This window comes from Lethenteron reissneri, chromosome 8, assembly GCF_015708825.2.
Source record: "Lethenteron reissneri isolate LAM-NWPU_2019-01 chromosome 8, ASM1570882v1, whole genome shotgun sequence".
In the NCBI taxonomy this organism is placed as follows: Eukaryota; Metazoa; Chordata; class Hyperoartia; order Petromyzontiformes; family Petromyzontidae; genus Lethenteron; species Lethenteron reissneri.
This window is the reverse complement of record NC_083786.1, coordinates 10,312,991-10,335,901: the sequence shown is the minus strand read 5'-3', so window position 1 is coordinate 10,335,901 and position 22,911 is coordinate 10,312,991. Positions and strand designations below refer to the sequence as shown.

Below are 22,911 nucleotides of genomic sequence, written 5' to 3'. Positions count from 1 at the left end.
GTGTGCGGAATGGCAGTGCACATCACCTTGCAGAGAAATCCACTTCATCACAACCGCGGGTTCAGCTCCACGTTAATTAACGTCAGGGGTGTGTGCCCAGCGTCGGGGGGAGGGAGCGAACGCGAACACTGGCGCATCATTAAAACCCACGCAGAGGCGAGAGGATGGAGCGGTGGCGCGGTGATTAGCGCATTGCGCTCTGAACCTGGCGAGCCCGATTCCATATCCCGGCCACGGCTAACGTCAGTGGCGACCCTGCCACTTGACCAACCGGCACGGGCAAAAAACCATGATAACGTGAGAGCCTATAACACTTGGCATGCATGAATGGTGGTCACTTATTAAAGCACGATCCAAGCTCTACACTGCTTAGCTCCAGCGTGAGTAGCAAAGCGCAATGCAGCTAAATCCATTGATGTTACTGTACATCGCTGCTGCCTCGGCAATGCTCCCAGACAATGCAACGTAAATGGAGATTGCAATGTGGCCACTTTAAACTCTGCATTGAAACGAATTTATTTCCAATTGCTCTTCGTGTTCAGTTTGGTGCCCTTCACGCGCAACTCCGATTAGCACGGTGGGCTATGTACGGTGCGAAAGAAGTTCAACGTACAGAGCACATACAGAGCTGATTTCATCCGTAACACGACGTACCTAGCCGCCCCACGTTCACATTCACACCGCGGCCTTTGCAGCATCCGCCGCCACTGCGTTAAAAAAAACTACACGTGTCCTCCACACGACGGTTTGGCAGCTGCTGCTACAACTCTGGGCCCAAGCCAGCTGATCACACCAACACGAGCACCTGCTCTAAAGCAGCAGCAGCAGCAGCAACCAAAACGTTGTGTGGAGGAGCAGCAGCCTGACCAGAGTGAGGAAGCCTGCATCCAGCAGTGGATAGATAATGGGTGATGATCATGATTCTCCTCCACCCGTCTCTGCCAGCCTGCCACCAAACCACTACGATATAAGCATACGACAATCCTTAAAGACGTTCAAACTGGGAAACAGGGCTATAATTTGGAGGCCGTTCATTTTGAAGTTGAGTTTGAATGCTAAATGAACATGTGTCAGAGCTCTGTCAAGATGAACACGACTGTGGTGGGGAGGAAGAACATCAGGGTAACGACAACATAATGATCGTTTCTGCAAAAACACACAGGGATGATTAGAGTTGGCACATGATGTAATTGGTGACAGATGGTCTAGACGTGACCTGAGACTCGCTGCTTGCAAGCACAATAAATTATCGCTTTGTTCAACGTGTCATAAAAGTGAGATTTCCAATGTTTACGTAATCACAGCCTTGACCCACTTTGGCCTGTCCCGGGTCAAAGAAGCCCTCTTTGTACGAAGTGCGTCGCCGACTGTCCCCGCGGCCCGGGGGCTTCCCCACGCCAAGTGGGTTGTGGGAGTTTCCTGGCCATACCTGACCACCCGTGCTGGTCAGTGGGGGGTTGTTTAAGGCAGGGGAGCATAGACACGGGAGTATGGTCAAATTATACAGGTAGGAACAATGTTCCACACTGCCCACCGGGGATTTTTTTTGTCTGTCGTGCATAAATATATATATACAGTAAAACCTTGGATTGCGAGTAACTTGTTCTGCGAGTGGTTTGCAAGACCAGCAACATTTTTTAATAAATATGAATTTGATAAACGAGCGAGGTCTTGCAATACGAGTAGTGCGTGTATACGTTTTATCTGCCGAGCGTCACGTGATCACAACTGATATACGAGTGCTTTGATATACGAGTGCTTTGGATTACGAACACGTTTCCGGAACGAATTATGCTCGCGATCCAAGGTTTTACTGTATAATACAAACAGCTCTTTGATTGGTGGAGACCTACTGCCGGGTACAGAGAGGGGAGATGCCTAAGGGAGGAGGGTCAGCGGAGGGGCCTGAGGGAGGGGGGTCAGGGGAGGGGCCTAAGGGAGGGGGGGGGTCAGGGGAGGGGACTAAGGGAGGGGTAGGGGCCGATAGTTAAGGGGGCTGGCTACCTGGCTGTCTGCCTGGCTACCTCAAGTCACGTGATCTTGCTATACAGGTAGGAACAACAGGTTCCACACTGCCCACCAGAGATTATTTGTCTGTCTGTCGTGCATATTTGTCTGTCGTGCACGAATGCGCTGTCCAACCAAGTTCCTACCTGCCCACTCCGAAGGAACGTGTTTGTTTTCGCTGCTTTGCCCTCTGAGGCCTACGACAACGAGAAGCAGCGTTTAGTCCATAGGGTGCTTTGATCAGTGACCATCATGCACTAGAGGTGTTATCCACTGTAATCTCCAAGCATGCATCCAAGGCTATTCACAGAAACCTTAGAAGATATTTTTTTCCCAACGCTGTAAAACTGAAATATATTCGTGAATATAAATGGAGAAATAACTGACCAGCTCGTGTCTGTTGAGAACTCAGTCATCATAACAACTAACGGAAATCACACCCTATGGAATGGTTGAAGAGGTTGAATGAAGAACCCAGCAAAGTTGAACCCCGGATATTTTTTAACGAGCAAATCAAACGTCGCGTACAACAAATTCGCGAAAGAGAATGAAGTATTCTTTCGAAAGAAAAATACGGGGCACAATTGGAAAGCGGTGCAATATGACTGGCTCGGGCAATTATGAAAGACAGACTGAGATCGAGATTATGAGCGGATTGGGGTGACATAGAGCATGATGGAGTGGCCTTGGTTAAACTGAAGTTGATTACAGAAAGCAACTTCGCGATACGTACCGGAAACAATAAGAGATGTCTAAGACTGCAGGTTAACCACCGTGACGGATGAAAGCACTCAACACCCTCGTCAACAACACGGCGGCCTTGAAAGGAAACAAAAGGAACACGTTGAGTACGTTCTGTGTTTCATTTTAAACCCACGGCGTTTGATAATAATAATAACAATGAGCGCGTCGAGTGTTTGACCGTGAGTGCGTTGTGCACCTACCGCCAGCACAATTTGCACCGCGATGCGACGTGCGGATCGCAGAATGGCAGACACCGACGGAGTGCCCACGGCAGGCATCTGATCATGTCGCAGAGGGACAGAGAGAGAGAGAGCCGTGGGAGAGGGAGGCGATTCTCAAGCTCAGGGTTCACGCGAGTGTCGTCAGCTCGGGCGTCGATACGAACGTGTGACCGACTCGACGCTTTGCGTTACACACAAAATAAAATAAAACTCTATGCAGTGAGCACTGATGACACAGGAGGCTAGGGTCACGTGGTGCCGGTGACACCAACAGACTCAGCCATCGAACAAAGACGGCGGCCACCGCATGACGCGCTTTCAAATGCGCTTCTGCGGCCGTCTGGAACGTTCTTCCTTCCGATATTAGTAAGCCATTGGCGACGTGCACTTTTAAATCGAGATTAAAAACTCATTTGTTGAGAACTGCTTTTTGTGGTGAGTTAGTTGTCCTTCCCCCGCACGTACGATTAGCGTGGTTGGCTATGTATGTTACGAAAGAAGTTCAGCATTACATAGAAAGCAGCTTCAGGAGGTGCTCACTGACTGACCTCTGTAACAGTCAATGCAACAGAATAAGAGGTCTTTGAACGCTATATACGTACGTATTATGGACTAATGAAATGTAAATTTCACTTGTGCTAGAGCAAGCAAATCGTAAGATACTGCAAGTTCAAATCCTGGGTGGGGTTGATTCAGCCCATCAACCGTCTGGGGTCGATAAAATAGCTACTATTTTGTGGAGAAGTCAACAGCGGTTGTTCCTGTGGATAAACTCGCCCCTGTAATAGGAACGTGGAAGATCCATCACTGGCTCAGGGCCGTCAACAGGGGAATTAGCACCGCCTCAGTAACTCATCTGAGCAGAGAATCGCCGTTACTTTGTTTGCATTTTCGCCGACAGCGCCATTGGCGTTGGTTGCAGAGTGAAGCTTCATCCGCCGCGCTATCGGAACCCCCTGCTGGCACCGAACAAACCTGGAATGAGACTCCGCAGGACTTCTCCAAATGTCTCATTCAATCAGCATGCCCTCTTCACCTGGCCGCACTGCATTTCACGAGCAATTACACTTCACAATGAAGGCTGGGATAGAGCACGGCTGGAACCAGGTCCAGAATGGTCCGGCTCCCCTCCGCCCGTACGATGAATTTTCCAGATACAGGGTCGCGATTCAGCTCAAGAATGGATTCTCTCCACGCGTATTGCCTATTTTATACGTGCTTTGTGGTTAATGTAGCGGCCTCTAGCGGCAGCACAGGTCACGTGAACCCATTACGTACAAGGCATACAAATCTGAAATGACGCTTTGCACGCGTGATTTAACACGCGTGTCGCCACTCCGAGTGTCACGGTGCATTCTTAATTTAATCAATGTTACAGTTAAATAGGAAATAATTTAAATGCAAATATGCGCGCATCTGGCCCCTTGCAACAACAACAACAACAACAAAAATGGGACAAAAAGTCCTGCGACCGGACAAGCGGAAGTGAAGATTTTGCGACGGTAACGCATTGGGGCCATCTGCGGTCTGCAGCATACGGTGTGCATGCGATGGAGGACATTGGTCTTTCGTATCTAAAATAAACACATTCTATTTATTTATTTATGTATTTTACCAGGCAAGGCCCACTGACTTGTTCAGCTCTTGTTTTTCAGAAGGGACCTAGCCCACGCTGAATCTGCCGGTCAGAGTACCCTCGTCGTGAAAAACAAAACGTGTTACCCCCCCAAGCCGGCTTAGCCAGCCCTGCCTATGACTCTTAAGCAGTGTGCAAAGGATTAAGCTAACACATTTCAGAATCAGATTATTAATTTATAGTGGAGGAATCCGATGAGCAACACAGCTTATTTGCACAGCGCCTTTCTCCATCCGTGAACCCTGCCCACTTTAACATTAAACTATTTTTTATTTTACCAGGTAAGGCCCACTGAGCTCTATAGCTCTTTTTCAGAAGCGATCTGGCTATTACAAATGATAGCTCAACGAAGTGGCTTATCATGTGGAAATGTATCGCAGCCAAATACTCTAAACGCGTGATGTTGATTGTTAATGTGGAGGGGAAAAACGGTGGACCCGGACAAAAATCCACGCGCGATCACAGGTAGCGATAGACACGCAAACTGCAAATATACAGCAGCAGGCGTCAGAGCCGGGATCGAACCACGACCTCCTGTATACCAGGCGAGGTAGTTAACATCTCCTAGCCACCGTGGCGCCCGAAGCGGCGAAAGAGAGCATCAATCTCTCCGCCGCATAGTTTTAAGGAGTAAAGGTCGAACGTCTGTGCCCTGTGGTGTTTAACGATTGTCGTTTGTTGTTGCCTACGAACAAACCTCAAATATTCGTTTTGATCGCCTTAGAATCTGTTTCCCTCGCCGATCTTCCACGGCGCCTCCCCCCCCCCCCCGGCTCCCCGCCAAGGCGGCCGTATTCTCCTGGCATTTTACAACGAAGCCCCGAGAGAATTTTTAGTTTTTAAAGACGGACAAAAAGCCAAGTATTTGAACACCGCTGGTGGTGCTGCTGGTGGTGTCCGACTCGTTGTGTTGCTGCTGCTGCTGCCGTAATTACAAAGCGGGATGCACACACACAAGCGAGCGAGGTGCCAATCTGTAATCATTTCATATCACTTTTGTTAACAATACAATGCAATTAAAATAATTGTGACACCAAAGGAGTCCATTAATAAGGCCGTGGAATTGCACGCCGCGTTAGCATTTGCGGATTCGATTAAAAATAGCCGCTCCGTATTGCTCCTTCCCCCCACTCCCCCCCCGCTACTGAAAGTGGGTCGCACTCCAGCAATAGCGGGTGGACTTATTTATAAGTTAAGGGGGGGGGGGTATGTAACCAATGTGAGCCATTGCAACTCAAAAATAGGAAAAGCCAGAAACAGTCTGGCTTCCGACACACAGAGACGAGAGATCAACATTCCCCGTATCGCCTTCAACAGACCGCTGGGGCAAGTACCGACAGCCAGCCAGAGCGGCGGGTGGCCGACACCACGCCCGGCCGCATGTCTCTCACCTGTGCACCAGGTACTGTTTATTAAGGCTGAGTCAACCTAAAGAAGGCCCCGAGGACGGGTTCAGATATTTGGTCACCAACTGCTGGCCAGAGGTCGCAAACGGGTTTTGATTCCTTACCCCCCGTACCCGTACCCGGCCGCACCAGGGTCGCAATCGGGTACCCGTACCCGTACCCTACCCGATACCCGGCTACCCGTACCCGGCCGGGTATCGGGTAGGGTATGGGTGCCCGATTGCGACCTCTGGGATGAAGCCACGTTGCAGGCGCTGGTGGGTTGATTCTAGGAACTTGAATTGTGAGAAGAGACAAGACGTTGGGAAATGAGTGACAAACGGTTCCTCACCAGTGACTCACGGCCTACCTGTACCCGGCCGCACCAGGGTTGCAAACGGCTACCCGTACCCGGCCGGGTACGGGTAGCCGGGTATCGGGTAGGGTACGGGTATTGGGTACCCGGTTGCGACCTCTGCTGCTGGCCCTGAGGGAGGGAGGGGGTGGGGGTTGGGGGGGGAAATCGAACTGGGGTGGCCGGGTCTGCGGTGCGTTTCCACTAACCGCTCCTACGCAGCCGCGCTCCCTCGGCCCCATCACCCAGAGACCCGCCCCGTCCACCGGCGATCTCCCGCAAACTCACACGTGGCTCTCTAAGGACTGCTGCTTCGTCGCGTTATTTACCAGGGGGCCACCACCGGCTCGTATTCACCGCACAGTGCACTGCGGCTCTTAAATTATTGAGAGGGGTTGACCGAAATCGAAACAACAAAATGGCTCTTCTTGTTATTTTCGTTTCCCGACCCCCGTGTACCCCAAACAAGAGCTGGCGGGGGCTGCCTTCCCCTGCCATGCCTGTTGGAGTCAAGCTAGCCCATGCGCGCCTGACTTTAATAGGACCTCTGCAATTATAAACTGGTAGAAATTACTGTAATTGGTAAACGGTACTGGCCGATGACAGCCTTCAAGCTACAAAGGGCCAAAAGGTGAAAAAGAAGAAGATGATAATATATTGTTGGAGATGGTGATAAGGTAGTGGCGCTATCATCTACTTTTATTTTACACGTATATGTGTGGCCCCTCCCTCTCTCTCTCTTACCCATATTTGTGCTGGGACATTAATACCCTGGAAAATATTTTGTCTTGTCAAATCTGGCACACACAGTGGCCATGGTCAACTTGGGTTGGGTGAGCTAACAGAAGGGACCACTTGCCACACGGCCCGTTTACCAAGGACAGCCTATGGTCATCCATTAGCCTGACCACAGTTCAAAATCAGAATCTTGATTTAGACTGGATGGAATCCGATGAGCTATAAAGCTCTTTTTTTCCACACATGTCCAGTATGGTGACGGGTCAGCAAGTTACAACAGCAAACAATACGCAAAAAAAAGAAACGCTAGGAGTGCCGAAGAGAGAAAATGGTAAGCAAGTCACGAAAATATAAGTAAATTAGTGCGATGATGAGTTGAGTCATCCCCCAAACAGATTTGAACTTGCTTCCTACCAATTTAATCATTTTTTTTCATTAAACTATTTTTTATTTAACCAGGTAAAGCCCACTTAGCTATAAAGATATTGTTAAGAAGCGACCTGGCTACAGATGATAGCTCAACGAAGTGGCTTATCATGTAGAAATTTCTAGCAGCCAAATACTCGAAAGGCATGATTCTAAATGTGGAGCTAAAACCGGAGGACCCGGAGAAAAATCCACACGATCACAGGGAGAGAGAGACACGCAAACTCCAAATATACAGCAGGTGTCAGGGTCGGGATCGAACCCAGGGCCTCCTGTGTACCAGGCGAGGTAGTTAACATCTCCTAGCCACCGTGATGATGATGAGAGAGAGAGAGAAAGACACACAAACTCCAAATATACAGCAGGCGTCAGGGCCGGGATCGAACCCAGGACCTCCTGTGTACCAGGCGAGGTAGTAAACATCTACTCGCTCAACCGCTGAGCCACGTGGCCAAATCGTCGTCGTGCGTCTCCCCACGTGCTGTCAACGCGAGTTCCCTCCACCTCTCCTGATCTCTCACCGCCCTTCTCGGTTGTTATTGTTGTTGTTATTGTTAGATCCCACTGTGCCGAGTCTCCGTCTACTGTGTCTTCCTAACAAAAGCGCCCCACGTAGCTCGTTAGTGAGGGGCTGTGTAGTGCACAGCGAGACAAATGCGGGCATGCTGTTAGCAGCCGCATGAAAAACACAGACGGACAAAGCTTCTTATTTGTGCCTCGCAGCGCAGCCTCTGTTGTTGTTATTGTGCATCGCACCTTTTGGTTTGCATTCATTTATCGCGGCGGTATAACCGGACAAAGTTAATGCGTAACAGAGAAAATTACAGCCGCAATGAACACACAATCTACAGCGCACTTGCCTCTGACCCAGCTGCAAATGTTTCCGCTGTTTTACCCAAACCCCAGATCACGGCAAAGGCAGCGAGAGAGACAAAGAGAATGCACACACGCGCGCAAAACAAAACGCTTCATTTGCTGCTCCCCCTGAATGTGTGCTGAAACGCATGCAGCGACAACAAAAACAGAAACAGCAGTCAAAGCAGAAGCGTGCAATTACTAAGGCAGCAGTTTTTTTTTGTGTTCGAAGGTGAGCATCTCAGAGGGCGAGATACACACAACACACACTCCCTCCGCCACGGCTGCTGCTGCTGCTGCTTTGGAGCAGGTGCTCGTGTTGGTGTGATCAGCTGGCTTGGGCCCAGAGTTGTAGCAGCAGCTGCCAAAACGTCGTGTGGAGGACACGTGTAGTTTTTTTTTTATTTTACGCTCCGGATCACAGTGGCGGCGGTGGATGCTGCAAAGGCAGCGGTGTGAATGTGAACGTAGGGCGGCTAGGTACGTCGTGTTACAGATGAAATCAGCTCTGTATGTTGAACTTCCTTCGCACCGTACGTAGCCAACCGTGCGAATCGGAGTTGCTGGGTGGATTCCTGCTGCCATGCAAGGATCTTGAGAGATGTCGACGGTTTGGGGATTCAATATGACTGGCGATGACAATGATGACGACGATGGTGAACCAGGTAGGTAAAATTTAATTAGTATTATGTACAAAGTCAAAATCTATTATGTGTCCCTTTTGTGGAAGTTCTCGGGTTAACAAATAAGTAAATCAACAAACAAATGTGAATTTCTCCATGAAAAATGTTGCATATTTTCTTCAGTCCATCAGGTTATGGCCAAGCCGATCCGGAGCAAAATTTCAAATATTTAATCTTCACGTCCCAAGAAGGACTTTTGTCCGTTTACAAACTCACGTTGCTTCCGATCATTCAGGCTTTGACGACTTTGATGTTTTTGCTCTCAACGGGCCCCATAGCTGCAGTGGGCATCTCTTGCGAATGCCATGCGGCAACGCAGCAAAAGGAGGAATCTGGCCCGGGAGGACCGCCAACACGGAGATGGAGCGATGGGAATGGCCCCGTGTGGACAAGCAGGATGGGACGCTGTCTTGAGACCGTGGAGGAATGCTCACGGCTTTGGGGAGGCCTTCATCCAGCGGTGGATTTATCACGGATGATCATTACTATAATAGGACGTACTTGCCTCGCTCAGGCACCTAATTTCTCTGAAGGTTGATGACCATCAAAGACAAAGATCCCGTGTAGCCTCAACAGATTGTAGGGGCAAGTGCTGTTAGCGAGCACCTATGAAGGCTGGCACGGCACGCGAGGGGGTGGGTGTACAACACCATTCCCGGCCGCCTTTGTCTCCCTAGTGGCAATGTTTGCACACGGAACTAGGTACTCATATGAGGTTGATATCACACACACACACACACACTGACTTGCTCCACCTCTGTTCAACAAATAACACAATATAAACGAACGAACCACCGCACACCAATAAAGCACCGGGTGTCACAACTGCTATGCTGTACAACGCACGTGCGTACGCGTTCAAGTGAAAACAAGCAACCTGCTTGTCTTGTTAAGTTCCCAACAAATAACACAAATAATAATAATAAACAGAGGAGCACTAAGCGCAGCAAATGAACTCCCAAAATGACGTGTGCAAGCTGGCGCGCTTGCGTTCCGTGACCGACACGCGCCCCGCTCACCCCGAGTGTTTTAAACGTCTCCCGCCGCCCTCTGCGGATCGCTCAAGAGCTATTCCTCTCTCCTGCGGGAAGCGATGTTTGCATCCTTCCAAATTGAACCTCATATTTGATCCGCCTCCTTGCACACGCGATAAATCCTTGGCGATATCCATCACGAAAGTTTCCCAACAACAAAACTACCGTTCGCCACCAAGTGTCGGTGACGTCACCACGGCGCTGGTGCCATGCTAGGTGTACTCCGACATGGGGTTTTGCCAGAAGTTTCCATTGTACCGACTCACGCGCAACCGAGCCTGCGGCTCGAATGGATCTCGAGGAACACGTGACTACGCCATAGCCGCCGGCTCGCCAGCAGAAGGCGGTACAAGAAGTGGACTTATCGCCATCGGTTTCCATCTGTACGGGGATAGAGCGTTGCCCCCTCGTGCTGGATTTTTTTTTTCTCCGGTCACTCCGATTTCCTCCCACTTGTATATACACTTCATATTTGGCTAAAATCATATTTAAAATATTTCAAAAAACACGTGTAGCCAAACCCTCTGGAAATAAACGTCCTTTTCCTGGATAAATATTTATTAGCTATTATCCACGCCGTGACATGGGTCGTGGGAGTCATTTTACCACACTTAATCAGTGAGGGTTGGTGACGGCGGGGAGCATAGATGCAGGGCTTGGGATTACAGTACAACAATGGATTGTTACTGCACTGTCCCCGACTAACAATGAAAGTTCTCCACAGCAGCCTATAACACCTGCTGCTGGAAGCATGGTGGTTCCCTCCTCCAAGCACTGTCTAGGGCTCGACTGCCCTGCCTCCCGTGCCTCAGTGCTCACGTTGTGGGTGTAACGATGCTGGGCTCCATCGATTAACGAAGATTCGTAAACTCACGGTACATTCGTCGAATCGTGCACGTAAGGATCGATATTTCTCTATTCGTACAAGCCCCGTGTGCAATGGGTTAACGAGACCCCCGCAGTCACCGCAGGCCACTAAATGCACACGTGATTGAATTGTGCGGATCCTAAATCGTGACGATTACATCGCCGGGGAAGGGGATTGTGTGCAAATATTGGAGTTAGACGTGGCCGGGAATCGAACTCGGGGACGCCAGGTTGCGTAGACAGCGCGCGGTGCGTGCAACACTGAGCCCCACTGCCACCACCCATGAAAGCAATGTTTTACAGCGCTCGCATTAAAACCACCAATTTCCATAGATAACCAGGACACCGTGTGTGTGTGTGTGTGTTTGAGCAAATTGTTAACATTCTGCCCGTGTCACCTTGGCAGGTCTAATTACGGGGGTTCAATAAGTTTTGAAATTGAGCCGTACGCTGGGACGCCACAACATAAACCTTAACCGTGCTTTGTTTTAATAGGGCTTCCCTGTAATATAACAATTTTATGAGCCTATAGAAATGTTTGCCCAGGCACATTTAGCGTATGCAAAAATCTCGCCAGCTGTAAAAAAAAAAAAAAGTTGTTATGGATTGCTGCAATATTTTGCTTACCATTATTTTTGGGTTAAGTCATAATTTATATGCAGACTGCGAGGTGCAGGGTTCGTGCGAATGACGCCGTTTTAAAGTGAGGTCTTTTAATTTCCGCTCGTGAAATGTCCTTTTCGCAAGCCTTGAGCCTCGCCGCTGTTTGTCGCTGCCACTGAAAGGTTTTGCAAATTAAACCAAAATGAGGCCTCTAATTAAAAGACACGCACAGAAACTTAACAAGGCAGGCTTGAGATCTATTAGAGGGGAAGAAAAAAAAAACCCTCTCCAAGTCGTTAATCATGCGAGCGAGACAGAGAGAAGGAGACCGTCCCTGATTTGCTCAGTGTTAGCGTGATGAAGTATTATAAAACAAAACCCCACGACCCGCACGGCCGTAGGGAGGCCCTCATCCAGCAGTGGAGTGTCAACAGGGCCGTGCAAGATACACGCTCGCATCAAAGGAAACACAACGGACGTGAATATGGCTCTTCGCCAACTTGCATTGCAATTTCTGCAAAGAAAAAAAAACCATGTAATGAAAGTGACCTTCTAAGAGAAATGCTGTGCAATTTTGTTTCTTCGTATTACCAATGAGAAATAGTAAGAATTATTTCACCGGGCTACTCTGGATGCATAAATGTAGCTAAGTGTCTGTGATGAACTCTCTGATTGAAATTCTTGACCCATAATGCTTCTCACCCAATATTTTTCCTGGCTAAGTAAGGATGTCTCTGAAAAACTGATTCCACTTTTCAAATATTAGATGTCCTCGTACACTCTGTATGTGTGGACGAAAACCTTTGGGTTCTGAAAGAAACAATTACTTGGGCCTAAAATGAAAGTTATCCGTAAGATGTATTTGTTTCATCACAGAATAGCAAATTACAGTAGATTTTTTTACATCTATTAATACATGGATCATTCACATGCCTATTCATCATCATCGGAATTGCTTGCAGCACGGCAAAGTGGGTTAAAAGTGGGGCCACATTTCAGCCACCAAGAAAATTATTCCGTGCCCAGCACACCACATCCAGTATATAATTCGATATGGCTGTGGCTACTACTCATCACATGCCACCACCTACTTCGGTCTACCGGCGACCCGAAACATATTTAGTGAAAAACTAAGCCTTGGACTTACATAGAGACTCACAAATATACGTGGAGACTCATAGACTTACATAGGGACCCATCGACTTACACAAGGCGAAATTTCTGCCAGGTTCGTCTGGATTAGCGACCCAGCAAATACATCCACACTTGGCACACCACATCGAGTATACCTTTCAGTCTGGCCGTGAAAATGACAGTCGTCACCTTGCTTACTCCTGTCTGCCAGAGGCCAAGGAAATATTCCGTGAGAAAGTATCAAGCCCTGGGTATAAAGCAAGAGTAAAAACGATGCCACGAATTGCTCATCACTGTCACTGAAAATGGGGCAGTGCGGGGACGAGACGTTAACTCCCCCTGCCTGGTATGTATGGGTGCGTGGGTTCGATCCCGACCCTGAGGCCTGTATTATTTGGAAAATTGCATGTTCTCCCCGTGGTCTTGTGGATTTTTCTCCGGGTCCTCAGGTTTTTCCCTCCACATTTAGAATCAGCATCACGCGGTTAGAGTATTTGGCTCCTAAACAGTTCCTAGTAATAAGCCACTTCGCTCAATGATCATTTGTGACCAGGTCGCTTCTGAAAAAAAAGAACCATATAGCTAGCTCAATGGGCCTTATCTGGTAATTTTTTGTTAAAAATAATGAGTTAGTTAGCTTTGGACCGACTGCTGGGCAAGCGTAGCTGAGGCACAGCAGCTTACCTCAGCCTCGCGAACGAATGTAAATCAGACCTTTTCACTGCCGTCACGACGCTGGGTCGCATCTCTCAGGCCATTAATGAATCCCGAGATGAGATGTCCCCATGCGCCACTTTGGCTGCCTGCGAGCATCTCCGCCACCGGAACTGGAGAGTAATTTGACAGCATGAACCGCTATCTCTCTCTCCCGTCAAGACGCATCTTCCCCGTTGCCATTCATGTCTCCGGACGACAATGATAATGATGATGACGATGATCGCGATGATGATTATGCTGCAATTAAATTTAATTATTGTAATGACTGTTTGTGATGAATTGATGATGTGATGGTTATTATTATTATTATTAAACTGGAATTTAATTAAATGATACTGTATTTATGAATGTCTATTCGGAATTGATGATGATGGTGATGACAATTATGAATATGATGATGATGATGAAGATAATACTGGAATTGAATAATACCAATCATGTTTCTGATTATGGTGATGTAATGATCCTACCCGTGTAGCAACCAGTTACTATTATCCCTGAATAATCGGTCACTACACTAGCTTTCAATTAAATATTATGTCTACGATGATTATTGTTCTGCCAGAAATCTGTCAAATAATGTCAACTGTCTGGAATCATGATTATATAATACCGTTCTAGATTTGAAGTATTCGTGACTGCAAGGATCCATACTCTTTGGTTCTTTCGGTAAAGTCACGTAGGTGAAAAAAAAATGAAAATAACTAAATTAAATCACGACGTTTAGGAAGCAACACAAGCCTCCGTCATAAGCTAGGACAGCCACAGCAAGTCCACTCCATCAAATTATTTCTTGCTGTGGTTGTCCCACCTGATGACGGAGGCTTGTGTTGCTTCCGAAACGTCGTGATTTAATTTAGTTATTTTCATTTTTTTTTCACCTCCGTGACTTTACCGAAAGAACCAAAGAGTATATAATACCATGGTGTTGTTATTATTGTTGTTATTATCTGCGTGTGATCGATCTCGTCAGATCTCGAAAGATGAGCAGTATTGAGCCTGAAACATCACTTGCATTACAGGTTGTCGTGATTGGCTTCTGCTGGGCTAAGTGGTGGGCAGCAGAGGGCAGTGCACCAACATCCACTGTTGTACCGCACTTATATTGCCCCCACGTCTGTAATCTCCCCCCCAAACAAACCCCCCATACCGACCAGCGCAGTGCATTGCGGTCAAATGAACCTCGCAATCCGCACGGCGTAGGGAGGCCTTCATCCAGCAGTGACCGAGGGCTATACATTAAATATTTTTCGACCGACAGTGAATGAGCACGACGGACATTACTTTTATACACATCATGTAGTTAAGTGAATTGAACAGTTTATTGAACTTAAACCCGATTTATATGGCGACCACCGGCCAATACCGCTTATTTCGGCAGTCAAATACAGCGTTGACAAATGACACGCGGGTAAATAAGACGTCTGGAAATTGCAGTCAAGAAAAATATGTCGGCTTCTCCTACGATTGCGAAGCGGTGTAATGGGTTGATGAGAGCAAAAATGGAATTCAGAAACATGTGAGTGTTTGGTTGTGTTCTTTTGTTACGTACATATCAAGAGGTATTTTTCCCCCCCATAGAGGAATTCAACGCTAATATAAAAATGACAGCTTGTAAGGATGAACCGCTACTTTTTTTTTTCAAGAATAAAATAAACTAATTTTGTAACATCAAAACAAATCGGGGTGAAAATATGGCAAAGGCAATTTAGCAAAAAAAAAAAAACAATTGCCTAAATTGTACGGCGCAAATGTGTTTCATCTCCATCATCCGCGTCCCAATTGTAATTTCTGGCGGTCGCAAAAAAGCACCGGAATGCTTCACTGCAAAGCCTTTAATGTTTGTAACGAGCTAAAATACCACTTCACGCGCCTCCACACGGGGTCAAGTTGGGTCATTTCAACTTGCCGAGTTAAATCGTGCAAGAGATCATAAAAAGTAGGTAAATAATTTTATATCAAACATATATATAATCTTTCTCATTTTAAATGTCAGCTCATTCAATAAATTACACGGATGGAAAGTACATTATAAGATAATGGTCTGGAATAATGATGAAAGTATGTGTGCTTTGATAATTGGTTCTTTACCCTTCTATCTGGCAACAAAACTGACACCTTTTTGCAAGGAGTCATGTTTGCATAGACCGCAATACCTGCAGTCATAATACAAACAAAAGAACATAACTCTGATAATGTGCACTGTCCTTGAAGTTGATTGGTCCACACCCGAGACAGCTTTCCTTCGAGCCTAGTCTCATATGGGTTGGACCAGATGACGCCAAAAGGCGCACAACTCAAGGACAATGCACCATCAGAGTATGAGAGCTCGGGGCAAGCATCTGAGGACGGCTGCTTGCGTTGTGGCCGAAACTTCGTGAGGATTATTTTATTAGGTCCCCATAGTGTAGATGCTTGCCCCGAGCTCTCATACTCTGATGGTGCATTGTCCTTGAGTTGTGCGCCTTTTGGCGTCATCTGGTCCAACCCATATGAGACTAGGCTCGAAGGAAAGCTGTCTCGGGTGTGGACCAATCAACTTCAAGGACAGTGCACATTATCAGAGTTATGTTCTTTTGTTTGTATTATGACTGCAGGTATTGCGGTCTATGCAAACATGACTCCTTGCAAAAAGGTGTCAGTTTTGTTGCCATATAGAAGGGTAAAGAACCAATTATCATATTTTTACTGGCAAATGAGGTCCCCATAGAGTAGTATGTGTGCTTTACGTTTAAGAAAATGTGTACGCTTCTTGATGCAATCCATGAGCATCCACTGCACATGTTTCACATCTGCCACACGTTCTACTCTTATTTCCATGAAACAAAAACTAAACAATTTTTTCTTTTTCTTTTACCAGGTCAGGTACGACTGAGCTATGTGGCTCTTTTTCAGAAGCGACCTGGCCACAAATGGTCGCTCATCGACGTGGCTTATCACGTGGAAATGTACTGCAGCCAAATACTCTAAAGGCGTGATGTTGATTCTAAATGTGGAGGAAAAAACCAAAGGACCCAAAAAAAATCCACCTGACCACGGGTAGAACGTACGAATTCTAAATATACAGTGGGCGACAGGGTCGGGATCGAACCCACGATCTCCTGTATACCAGGCGAGGTAGTTAACATCTCCCCACCGTGGCACCCATCTGAAACATAATTAACGGACGAGGAGTGGTAATGCAGTGCTTAGCGCGGTGCGCTATCAACCAACTGACCCGGGTTCCATTCCCGCTCACAGCCAACATCAGTGACGATTATCTGAGCCGGTTCTGGGCCTCCCCTAGGTGGACTCAGCCTCAAATGAGTATCTGGTGCGGTGTAGTAAACATCGCCACTGGGGAGACAAAGGCGGCCGGACGTGGTGCTGACCACCCACCCCCTCGTGTACCATTTCTAGCCTTCGTAGGTGTTCGCTAACAACACTATTAAAGCTACACGGGGGATCTTTGTCTTTGATTCAATGCATTCTGATTCGTGTACCTTGCATGCAGCGGGCGCACGTCAACGCTCACAGAGCAACGAGTGGCGCTACCTTTGACCCCAATGTAGACAAATGTATCGACTCTAACGCTCAGGATGTTATGCGCACATTGAATTGTACGCGCGCGATAATCCATTTGTTATCGTTTTTGAAAATCATACGCGATTGACATTTCGATGTGAGGTGTGGGATAATGGAGCAAACGGTACCGCAGCAAAAGCGTTCAAATCCAAGCAAAGAGAATCGATTCTCGAATCAAATCACCGCCACGAACCGCGACAATTCATCAATTCGCTAGAGCGTGCGTGGGTTTTTCCAGCGAGGCTGAGCGAGTTTTTTTTATCACGCTAACTCCACGACACTATCGTTACCGTAGTCAGGCATGGTCCACTGCTGGATTGCAACGTTCCATCGGCACCTGCACACGAGCCGATTTAATCGTTCCATCTCTATGATAGACGTTCTCTTGGGAATGATGCGGTTATAATGGTTTAATACACACTCTGCATGTATCACTAAAAATCCTTTTTACGCCAATTAAAATTATAACACGTTGAAATATTATAATGAACTCAAATTACATGTTTCGATATTAAAATAATTGGTTAATTACCATTGCAACTTTTCAGTTCTCGTCGAAGTTAGTTCCTGTTAAAGAAACAAGTCTGAGCAGGGGAAGAGTAAATAAAAAAACAATATGTACCATTATTATTTTTTATACACTTAAACGAATTGGCAATGCCTGCATTTCTTCACCAACATTATCCAAATGTGGTTTTACGTTGGGAATTTTTACACATATATACGGTTCACTAAAAACGAGGCACCTACATTATATGACCTGAAAGTTTAGACTGCGCCACCTGCTACAAGTACTTTCATTACTGTGTAGAGAAGTGTGCATGTATAATTAACCATGAACACCATACTCAACCACTGCACACACACACAGGTTACTACTAATATGTGCTTACCTTAGCATGGCATAGGATTGAGACATATTGTTTAACATTTCATGTAATTTCTACCGCTGCCAACGCAGTATCACCAACAAATAATAAATCCGATTTTGAATAAATGCATACACAGGTACGGATCAGCAGCGTATTAAACAGGTACTATACGTGACACTTAACAATTTGAACCTCACTTTATACAGCTATCGTGCTGTGACGGTTCCACCTGAAGACGAAAGCTTGTGTTGCCTCCGAAACATCGTGATTTTTTATTTTTTTATTTTACTTTTATTAATTTAAATGTTTCACCTACGTGACTTTACCGACAAACCTAAGAATATGAATTTGAACCTCGTGGCGGTCCCCCGGGGTATCCATAGTACCCCGGCTCTTGCACAATGTCCGTGATGCAGTCATTTTTAGTCTGTTGATGGTCGGCGATGCGGCAATCGACTCATCTCGACGAGTTGTACACGATGCACCACGTGGTGCGTGCGAGCGTTCAGGGTTTAAGTGCAATCGTCCTCGCTGCGTTTTGACATCGCGGAGTGGCACTGATTTCGGATTGATTGGTACCCAAGTCGCGGAGTTGAGTACACCCCTGGAAAAAAAGTGTCCCAGAAATAAAATATTTAAATGCCTCGGCCCATTTTGTATGATTTGGTACCCCGGGGTACCGCCATGAGGATAATTTCCCAATTCCACCCCTCACATCATTCCGTTCATCACGCCCCATCACCTCCACCACCCCCACCACCCCCATCACCCCCTAGCGTCACCCTCCCCCCATCACCCCCTCACCCCCACCCGCATTGCCAACTTTTGTCAATCCACTGCTTGGTGAAGGCCTCCCCATGTCGTATCAGTCATGGGCATAGTTTGACCATACTTCATCATGCTGATTAAGCTGATGAAGGGGTGGGGAGTGGGGGGGGGAGGGGGGCTAAGCCCAGGACAGGTTCACAATGACTCTAAGAATAGGTTTTATTTTAACACGTAGGCTTTCGCGACCAATGTTATTCATAATCAACGATTTTTGGGTTTAGATCGCGTTTATTTATAAATGTGTCGTAACCCTCCACCACCCGACACAGCCAATCAGTAAAAAATGTGTCACGTTGACAAAGACAAATAGTTCACTGCTTTAGCCCACCGGTGTGTTGAAGCAACAACATTCACAATTTGAGTACGACGTTTCGCTGGTAATTACAACCAGCATCATCGGGCAATTCGCCAGAATGGTGAGGCTCTCCTGTGTCTCCCGTTCTTATATAGAGCAGCAGCAGGATGACGTCATCATTAACTCATTAACTCATCAGGTGCAAAGATTCAAGGGGGGAGTGATTGTAATTATATACTAGATTAGTAATCAGGCTATTGTTACGATGCGAGTTGTAGATTAGTAATCATTTGGAATGTGTTTTATTGTGATTATGCTACATTAGTAATCTGTTAGTGGTTGTTTCCCTTATAAGTAATTGTAATGTATCTTATTTAATAATACGCTTCCAGGCCGCACTAAGCCTGTAGCTGTCTGAGCGATTAAAGTTATTTCTGTTTCTCTCAATTTCAATCGATTCTCTAATTAGTCTTTGCCAGTAGTAACTAGTTTTACACAACACTTCCACGTTGTCAAAATCAATTGAGTGTCCCTGTTGGCATGGAAGTGTTGTGTAAAACTAGTTACTACTGGCAAAGACTAATTAGAGAATCGATTGAAATTGAGAGAAACAGAAATAACTTTAATCGCTCAGACAGCTACAGGCTTAGTGCGGCCTGGAAGCGTATTATTAAATAAGATACATTACAATTACTTATAAGGGAAACAACCACTAACAGATTACTAATGTAGCATAATCACAATAAAACACATTCCAAATGATTACTAATCTACAACTCGCATCGTAACAATAGCCTGATTACTAATCTAGTATATAATTACAATCACTCCCCCCTTGAATCTTTGCACCTGATGAGTTAATGAGTTAATGATGACGTCATCCTGCTGCTGCTCTATATAAGAACGGGAGACACAGGAGAGCCTCACCATTCTGGCGAATTGCCCGATGATGCTGGTTGTAATTACCAGCGAAACGTCGTACTCAAATTGTGAATGTTGTTGCTTCAACACACCGGTGGGCTAAAGCAGTGAACTATTTGTCTTTGTCAACGTGACACATTTTTTACTGATTGGCTGTGTCGGGTGGTGGAGGGTTACGACACATTTATAAATAAACGCGATCTAAACCCAAAAATCGTTGATTATGAATAGGTTTTATCCTTTCTGGCAAAAAAACAGTTGTGTTAAGATGTTAAAACACCAAACTGAAACCTTTGGCAAGGAATCAAGTCTGCATTAACCACATACACTTGTGGTGAACATGCAAACGAAAAACATGCTCTGGTAGTATATGCATTGAAACTGATTGGTGCACACCAGAGACAGCTTTCTTTAGAGCCTCGTCTCACACAGTGTTAGACCAGAGGACGCCAAAAGGCGACCAGCACAAGGACAACGCCACCATCAGGATATTGAGAGCTCGGGGTGAACAGCTACATCACGGGACCTCCCTTGCCAATATCAAAATATAAGAATCAATTTTAATCTTACTGGCAATAAACAGTTGTGTTAAGATGTTAACGCACCACACTGAAACCTTAGCAAGGGATCAAGTCTGCATTAACCACATATACACGCGGTGAACATGCAAACGAGAAAACCATGATAATTGGTTCTTTACCCTTCTATCTGGCAACAAAACTGACACCTTTTTGCAAGGAGTCATGTTTGCATAGACCGCAATACCTGCAGTCATAATACAAACAAAAGAACATAACTCTGATAATGTATGCACTGTCCTTGAAGTTGATTGGTCCACACCCGAGACAGCTTTCCTTAGAGCCTAGTCTCATATGGGTTGGACCAGATGACGCCAAAAGGCGCACAACTCAAGGACAATGCACCATCAGAGTATGAGAGCTCGGGGCTCAGTTTTGTTGCCAGATAGAAGGGTAAAGAACCAATTATCATATTTTTACTGGCAAATGAGGTCCCCATAGTGAGAAAACCATGCTCTGGAATCGAACTCTGGTCGCTGGTTTCATAGCGCGGTGCGTGCGAACCGCAGCGCCACAGCTCCACCCCGCCGCCGTAGGTGGTTGTAAATGAAAGTTACGAAACAAAATCCGTCGGAATATATATATTTTTCATATTGAAGAAAAAAAGAGCTCCGACTACAACGGTCTGGTTTAAGGCGGAAATAGCTATAAGAGAAGTCTCTAAAATTGAACTTCTTGAAAAATATATGGTTCAAAGGCATGCCAACAAAACGGCATGAAAAGTAATTTCATGGCTACTTCCTGCCACGGGCACGGATATAAAAATGCCCCAAAGGATGAGCCAATCCAAAGCCTTTCCCAAAAACTCACTTTTCCCTCTCCCCACAACTTTATGATTGCTATGTTTAGACGACAGATGATCCAATCTCCGGCTCAACTCTAAGATTGTGCTCGCCATCTTCAAGATCCTCCGTGGATTTCACGGTGTCTACCTATGCCCAGCCCTCTCATCTCACTCCACTCCCCTCCACACACTCTCCTACCTTCCCCTCTCATCTCACTCTACTCCCCTCCACGCACTCTCCTACCTCTCCCCTCTCATCTCACTCTACTCCCCTCCATGCATTCTCCTGCCTCTCCCCTCTCATCTCACTCTACTCCCCTCCACCCACTCTCCTACCTCTCTCTCTCATCTCACTCGACTGCCCTCCAGACACTATCCTGCCTCTTCCCTCTCATCTCACTCTACTCCCCTCCACACACTATCCTACCTCTCCCCTCTCATCTCACTTTACTCCCCTCCATGCACTATCCTACCTCTCTCTTTTAATATCTCTCTATTTCCGTTTGTACCCGTTTTGCTCTAGCAACCAATGCTTTCTGTCAAAACCCACAGTCACCATGTGGTCAGTGGGAGGTCACTCCTTCTCCTCTGCTGCCCCATGAAGTCTGCAACTCTCTTCCCCCAGACATCTATTCTGTCGACTTTTGCCCCTGTTCACGTTGAGGCTCAATACATGACCCTTTTTTACCTCTGCCTATGAATTAATGTCTTCTGGTCTGTAACAAACGCATAAATATTCCTCCTTCCCCTCGTAACGGCCGTACAGCGTTCCAAATCGCGGTTGCTATTCGACGCTGTAAAATTCCAAATCGTATCGCGCATTGCAGAGGGGAAAAAAAACACACACATAATCAGTATCCTTAGCTGCCCCATTGCGCGTACACTTTCCCATTTAATGCAACGAGCAATCAATTCAAAGTCAATCCAAAGCCGGCAATCGCCGTCATCAATTTTTCACTCTCGTGTCGAACGAGATTAGCCAATAGCGGACGAGCAACCTCAACTTTGTCTCCGGCTCGCGCGACCTATCAACCTGCCCCGCGACTCGCACGTCTCGCGGCAAAGAGAGCCACTTCCATTATTTATCTCAACCATTCCCCCCCTCACCCCCCCCGTCTTTATGCACCTCGGTCAATTTCTCCGCGAGCAATCGGCGTTCGAAATATTTTATTGAGATAAGGCGGCGTTTAACATATGACTAATTCAGGTGTGTGGCGCGCGTGCGCGCGAGCGCGGCCAGCGGCGATGCGTGAACGCCCTTCACCTTCGTGAATTATTCAAGTCAAAATTGCGATCACGCAATTTAAATGTACCCTTTGAATAGTGTTCAACTTTTACGCCGTATGTATATGTGCAAAAATATATACGTGCGGCGCACGTCATGCGCTCGTGTATTGGCGTAACAAATATTATTCTGTAAAGTCATAATGTACGTTACGCACAATAATCATGAGCGTGGAAACCGATCCAGAGTTTGCTTGTACTGAATCAATGCTGCTGATATTGTGCACTCCCAGAAGGCCGATGGATTGTATAAGAAACACTTTTGGTTTTTTTTTTTATGTGGAGAGATGTACACACACAAAATACATCGATTGTTTTGTTATTAACATAAATGAGCATGTTATTGAGTCCTTGTAATATTACTGCAGTACACACATTGA

General features: G+C 46.5%; 1 pseudogene; it reads right to left on the bottom strand.

The window, feature by feature from the left end:
- Positions 1-22,911, bottom strand: part of LOC133361065 (sodium/calcium exchanger 1-like) — a 211,886-nt pseudogene that overhangs the window by 104,297 nt on the left and 84,678 nt on the right.